The sequence below is a fragment of the Bos grunniens genome, chromosome 27, assembly GCF_055505025.1.
Source record: "Bos grunniens cultivar Pamir isolate PY7600 chromosome 27, Bosgru_T2T1.0, whole genome shotgun sequence".
Taxonomy (NCBI): domain Eukaryota; kingdom Metazoa; phylum Chordata; class Mammalia; order Artiodactyla; family Bovidae; genus Bos; species Bos grunniens.
Genome location: NC_141191.1, coordinates 41,141,221 through 41,147,616, shown reverse-complemented (window position 1 = coordinate 41,147,616; position 6,396 = coordinate 41,141,221). Strand labels below are relative to the sequence as shown.

Below are 6,396 nucleotides of genomic sequence, written 5' to 3'. Positions count from 1 at the left end.
AGAAGATGACTCTTCGCCCCTAATCCCATAGAAATGGAATGATGTTCTGATAAGTAAGGATTTGTAAGGAGTTTGGGGGCAGAAAAGAACTCTTTTTAAGAAAGCGCTCTCTGCAGGAGGCCCCTTTTCTTGTCAATTTAGCAAAGCTTTATTGTATTAATAGATAACCTTAAATTAGGCACCCCTCATCTCTGGCCCAGATACACCTTTCAGCTCTTTTGACCACACTTTGCCCCACCTGTTGGTTCCTTCTGCAGATTAAAGAAAAAGAAATGAAGAATTAGTAGGTAACAGATGACCAGATCTCTTCCCCAGCTTCCCCTTCAGTAATCTTGTGAATAAACTGTGTGAACAAAAGGGAGTCTAAAGAAAGATCACAAACCTCTGGTGGTGATGACTCTGACCACCCCCACCCCATCTCAGCAATTAAATGAAATTACTTCCCTTTTTCCTTTAGAAACGTTCACGGCTGAACTGAATCTTCAGAGTTGGTTTTGGAGGACACTGAGTCTGCCTTCTTCCCAATGGCTGGTTTTCTACTTAAAAGCAGCATTTTCCTTTCTACCAACACTTGCCTCTTGGTGTTGATTTTTGAGTGGAGAGCAGCTAAACCTGAGTTTGGTTAACAATCCTTTCCTGGGAATCTGCCCAGGCAGGATCACGGTGGTCATGGGCTCTGTGGCTTGTCTACACTCTCACCATGATCTACCAAATAAACCAGACAACAACATCTGCTGAACTTTGAAGGTCTTGGGTAGCTTTCCGGCATCTGGTGTGAACTGGCTCTATGCTTATATGTTATTATTATTATTATTATTATTTGAGTCTTGAGGGAAAATCTTCAAGCTGGCTTTAGAAAGAGAAGCTGCTGTCATTTGTGAATGCAGTTAATTAGAATAACATTTGCTTTTAAGCATTCAATATTTGGCATGATTATCAGACCTAAAGGTTATGTTGTTCTATCAGATAAGCTGGGCTCTGAGTGTTGTCTGTTGTCTCCCCAGACTGGTGCTGGCTAAATATAGGAACCCGAGAGGCATAGGAATGACTGCCTTTGATATTAGATCTGCACATTATAGCAATGAAGCTCATCTAAGATTTTCATGGCACTATTGACAAGTGGATTTCCTCTGTGTGGACAAGTGCCTGGCTCATGGAAAGACTGTTCTTGGGAAGAGTTGGAGGGAAAGGTTGGTCCCATTGGGATCTTAACCAGTCAAGGTGGCTGCTTCAGCAGGGAAGCTGATATGGGCAAAAACTATTTGATGATTGACAGGGCTTGGCATGCGTTTCTAAGAAGCTGGCAATTAAAGTGCCCGATTAAGAGAAACATCCTCCAAAGAGAGCATAAACCCCACCCCACCCCTGATTTCAACAATCAGCTGCCACTGTCTAAGTGAAAAGTAAAAGCGAAAGTGAAAGTCGCGTAGTCATGTCCGACTCTTTGCAACCCCAAGGACTATACAGTCCATGGAACTCTCCAGGCCAGAAGACTGGAGTAGGTAGCCTTTCCCTTCTCCAGGGGATCCTCCCAACCCAGGGATCGAACCCAGGTCTCCTGCATTGCAGACGGATTCTTTACCAGCTGAGCCAGCAGGGAAGCCACTGTCTAAGGGATAAGACTACTCAAGGCATAAGACATTCCCATCCTGAGAAATAACTCCTTTTCTCTCGCCAGCGATTTGCTGATGAAAATACCTAATGGAACAGAGACCAAAGTTCTGTCCCAGGTCATGCCAGGCACCAAGTGGAAATGGGGATGTGCTGGTAGATCACTCTCTAATAGACTTACCTACTTTGCAGGGAAAAAAAGGAAGGTGTGTTTTTGGGCAGGGTGTTTTTTGCGGGGGTGGGTGGTGACAGAGGAAGCCCGCACTGCCTACTGCCTCCGGCTGTGTTTCTAAGTTATTTTTCCCCCAGAGGAACTAACACATATTGACAATTTAACTCTGAAACTGCAGTTCATTGTAAGAGATGAAAGATGCATGAATACCATTAACGATAATGCTCAGTGGGGCCCGGGCTCATGAATAGTTTAAAAAGGAAACCCTGGTTGCTTTGATGGCTTCATTCATCATATCTTGAAGGAAGACTTCTGGTGGTATGGGTACTTTTGTGCTTCAAATCTTTGGTTTAAATGCAATGTTTGCGTCTCATTAATTCAATTTCCTCTCCCCTTTCTTAAGTTTCTAGCTGGGTTAGGGCTGAGAGAAAACTTAAAAGCAGGCAAGTTACTGCCTGATAATTTGGTTTCTGTGCCTTTAAATAATGTCATACTTTTTTGAGGTCACTAGTGCCAGGTTTTGATACTCTTCAACCTGGTCAGTCACACACTTGTTAAGTTGGGCTTCTGGTCTCTTCCTATAGGTCCTTCCATCCAGTTGGAAGCTTAAACATGTTAAAATAGAAGGGAAGGAGGCAGGGCATAATCTTTAAAACAATGACATAGTTGTTGAGGATATGATAAAAACTAGTTAGAACCAATTAGGTCCAACATGTTGGAAGATTTGATTTCAAGTGGGCCTTGAGCCTCATTCTACACTCATTGTAACATAGTAGCTAAATGACACATCCTAGGCTCTGGTTGGGTTCAAGTCCCAACCCATTGGTTCAAGTCCCAATCTGAGTTGTGTGTTTCAGTTTGATATCTGTGTCTCTTCTGCAAAACTGTATTGCCCCATAAAATTTTGGTAAATGGTAGAAAGTTATCCCATGCATCTTACACGCTAGCAAAGTAATGCTCAAAATTCTCCAAGCCAGGCTTCAACAGTGCATGAACCGTGAACTTCCAGATGTTCAAGGCGGATTTAGAAAAGGCAGAGGAACCAGAGATCAAATTACCAACATCCGTTGGATCACTGAAAAAGCAAGAGAATTCCAGAAAAACATCTACCTCTGCTTTATTGAGAAAGTTATCCAAACTTTGGTCTCCCCACTTAAGAAAAGTGAAAGTGAAGTCACTCAGTCATGTCTGACTCTTTGTGACCCCATGGACTGTAGCCCACCAGGCGCCTCCATCCATGGAATTTTCTAGGCAAGAGTACTGGAGCAGGTTGCCATTTCCTTCTCCAGGGGATCTTCCCAACCCAGGGATCGAACCCAGGTCTCCCGCATTGCAGGCAGACGCTTTACCATCTGAACCACCAGGGAATCCCACTTAAGAAGTTAGTACAAAGTGATTAGAGAGTCAAAGTTTCCATTCTCACAAGGGTGGACAAACAGTGTCACTGGCCATTTCAGTGGACAAAGGATGCTGTGGCCATCAAGCTGGTGCAGGAAGCAGGAACCACAGAGCTCAGAACCTCAGGACTGGCTTCAGCTTCTGGTTAGCCCTGATGGAGAGAAGGAACGCTGCTGAGCACTGGGGTCCTTCCAAGATGTGTTTTCACCAATACGCCCTGCCACCTACAAACGGACACTTGCCATCTACCTCTACTAGGATTAAATTATGAGCCCCTGCAGTCACTGACCTCTAATACCCCTGAAAGGAGATCAAGAGAGAGAGCAGAAACGAGGCATCTGTGCTCTGGGAAGAACTGGCAGGAAAGGTCTTCAAATACATATTGTCAGAACATTTTATGAGCCTAAATTATTGCATCTTCTCATATCTGGAAAAGCACCAAGATCATTAATGGACATATCTGCTGCTTGTAACTATCAGTAACCTTCATGAGATTGGCCTCAATCTTCTCCCCAAAATATGTGCTTGATTGCATGTATTCCCCCTTCACCAAAATCACGTGTATACTGACCTTTCCCCTACATCTTTGGGAAAGCGTCTTAGAGCTCTCTGAAATGCTGTCTCCTGGGCTACAGTCCTCAATTGGCCCCCAATAAAACTGAACTCGCAACTCTCGCATTGTGCGTTTTTTTTCAGTGTGTCCATCTGTCTGCTACTGAAATCCCTTTATCTCCTCTCCTTTGTCTCTGTGGTTCGGGAAATACATACCTTCTTCTGACGTGTGGATTTTGCTGTCTGCCTTCTCTTGTCCCCATCGCAAGGGAGCCAATGGGTGGTTCTTTGGTTCTCTATGGCTGAGTATCATCCCACCTGTCAAACCGCAACTATTTCCTCTGCTCCTAATTGTTTGGGTCAGAGCAGCACACAGGCAAGCAGAGATGGCTCTCATGTCTCCCGGACAAGTGGGGCTTTTTCACCCACAAGTGGCCCTTACCCAGGACAGCTCCACACAGGGCCCTGGCGCAACCTGGCAGGGGTCGTGTGTACAGGAATCTCCCTCCCTTCCTGGCTTGCTTCCTCCTTTCTCTGCAAGCAGAATCTCTCAGGATCCCTCCCTTCCTGCAGGGTATCTGGACTTCTTCGGTGGGAGCTCAGTGCTACAAACAGAACAAAAGCAGATGCTGCTTTCACAGATGCCAAAGCCAGACATTAGTTACAATGGTAAGAATGGATTAATTCGGGAATAACTTCCAAGAGGGACGAGTCCTGCATGAATTGAATCGAACTTCACGGAAAGAAAAGGCAGGCTACCTTAAAGTCTGGGATGCTAGGAGCAAAGCACTGAGGGGTAACAAGTCTAAGTGACTGAGCCTCTGGGTTTGCAATTTGGCACTTACTCAGAAGAGAAACAGACTTCTCTTCTCATACCTTTATGACAAGAGGCAGTACTGGAACCTAACACAGTTCAGTTCAGTTCAGTGGCTCAGTCGTGTCCAACTCTGCAATTCCATGGACTGCAGCATGCCAGGCCTCCCTGTCCATCACCAACTCCCGGAGCTTGCTCAAACTCATGTCTATCGAGTTGGTGATGCCATCCAACCATCTCAGTCTCTGTCATCCCTTTCTCCTCCTGCCTTCAATCTTTCCTAGCATCAGGGTCTTTTCAAATGAGTCAGTTCTTTGCATCAGGTGGCCAAAGTATTGGAGCTTCAGCTTTAGCATCAGTCTTTCCAATGAATATTCAAGACTGATTTCCTTTAGGATTGACTGGTTTGATACTGCTGTCCAAGGGACTCTCAAGAGTCTTCTCTAAAATCACAGTTCACTGAAATTAGACCCTTATCTTACCCCAGAAACTAGCTAGAGCAACAGTTATCTCCCTGAACATTTGCATTCCAAAGAGAAGTTTCTCAAGTCCCTGGAGAAATAGTCTAGGTAGCAGATTTACATCTCAAAAGGATTTTATAATTGCAAGCTTTCTAACGTATCTGCTCTAGAGAGCATTGAGGTTTGGGGTGGTACTAACAATAAATTCTCCTGGTGGTGTTTGAGCTTCCACAGCCAGGTGTTTTAAGCAGAGGCTAGGATACGACTGAGCGACTGAACTGAACTGAACTGAGGATCATCTCAGAGACACAGCTCTTGCTGCTAAAAGCCTTGCTAGTGTTTGGGCTCATAGTGCAGGATGAAACCGAGCAGGACCTTGTGGCCTTCCTGGGCACGGAAGCCTTTCTGTGTCTCCTGTTTCTTATTTGTAGGGAATAGACTCCAGCCTCCTTGACCTTCCCTGAGTTCCAAAGGGCAGATTCAAACTGTTGCTAATCAGGGCAGGGAAGGGATAAGGAGATAAGGGAGGAGTAGCCAAGAAACAATACTGCAACCTTGGGGCAGGGTCCTGGTTCCACCTCAAGGGATACACATAACAATATCTTTGAGCTCTTCTGTAAAACTAAGACCCCCAACAAATTGATGAAGCACCCTTCATTCCAGAGAGATCAAAGTTTGATAACCTTGAGAACCACAGAAGCTCATCAGGAGACCACTGGAGACCAGATCAAAGAAATGCAGGCCCCGAACACACTCGGACCCTCATCAGCAACCTTGCCCTTGACCCATTGCTATAAAACTCCTCAGCAAATCGGCCTAAGGTTGGGACACAGTCTTGAGGGCAATAGTCCACTATGACCCCCTTTGCCTGGCAGAGCAATAAAGCTATTCTTTTCTACTTCACCTCAAAATTTGTTTCCAAGATTTAATTTGGCCCCAGAGCACAGAAGCCGAGTTTCGGCGTCACAAGGGGTTTGGAAGGAGCCGTTGTGTGCTGACAGTTTTGTAGCCCTCACTGGCAGGCATTCTTAAGTCCTAAGTCCCCAAGTCCAGAGCTTAAATTCTGCGGCAGTCCTTTGATTAAATCAAGTCAATAGGCCCAGCCTAGATTATTCAAAGGGAAGGGAGTGCCTAAGAGTGAATACTAAGAGACCTTGTTTATTGGATCCACAATTGTAATTAAGCCATGGTTGCTTTTGTCACTATGAAACATAGGCCATTTTTATGGGGCAGGATAGTCATGCTAAGGCCACCAGCCAACTCATAGGCAAATGCCACTCCAGCTCCACTCAACTGTGGCAAAGGTCATTGGAATCACCACCATTAAATATAAATCAAGCAAGAAAATCTACACTTAGGACAGTCCTCCTGGGAGCTTTTGTGATATC

At 45.1% G+C, this 6,396-nt stretch overlaps 1 long non-coding RNA gene across 1 annotated transcript; it reads right to left on the bottom strand.

Moving 5' to 3' along the window:
* Positions 1 to 2,875: 2,875 nt before the first annotated feature.
* Positions 2,876 to 4,338, bottom strand: LOC147343866 (uncharacterized). The gene is made up of 2 exons (XR_015156235.1): positions 3,950 to 4,338; positions 2,876 to 3,332 (listed from the first exon to the last, which is right to left on the bottom strand). It is a non-coding gene; the product is annotated as an uncharacterized LOC147343866 (long non-coding RNA).
* Positions 4,339 to 6,396: the final 2,058 nt, after the last annotated feature.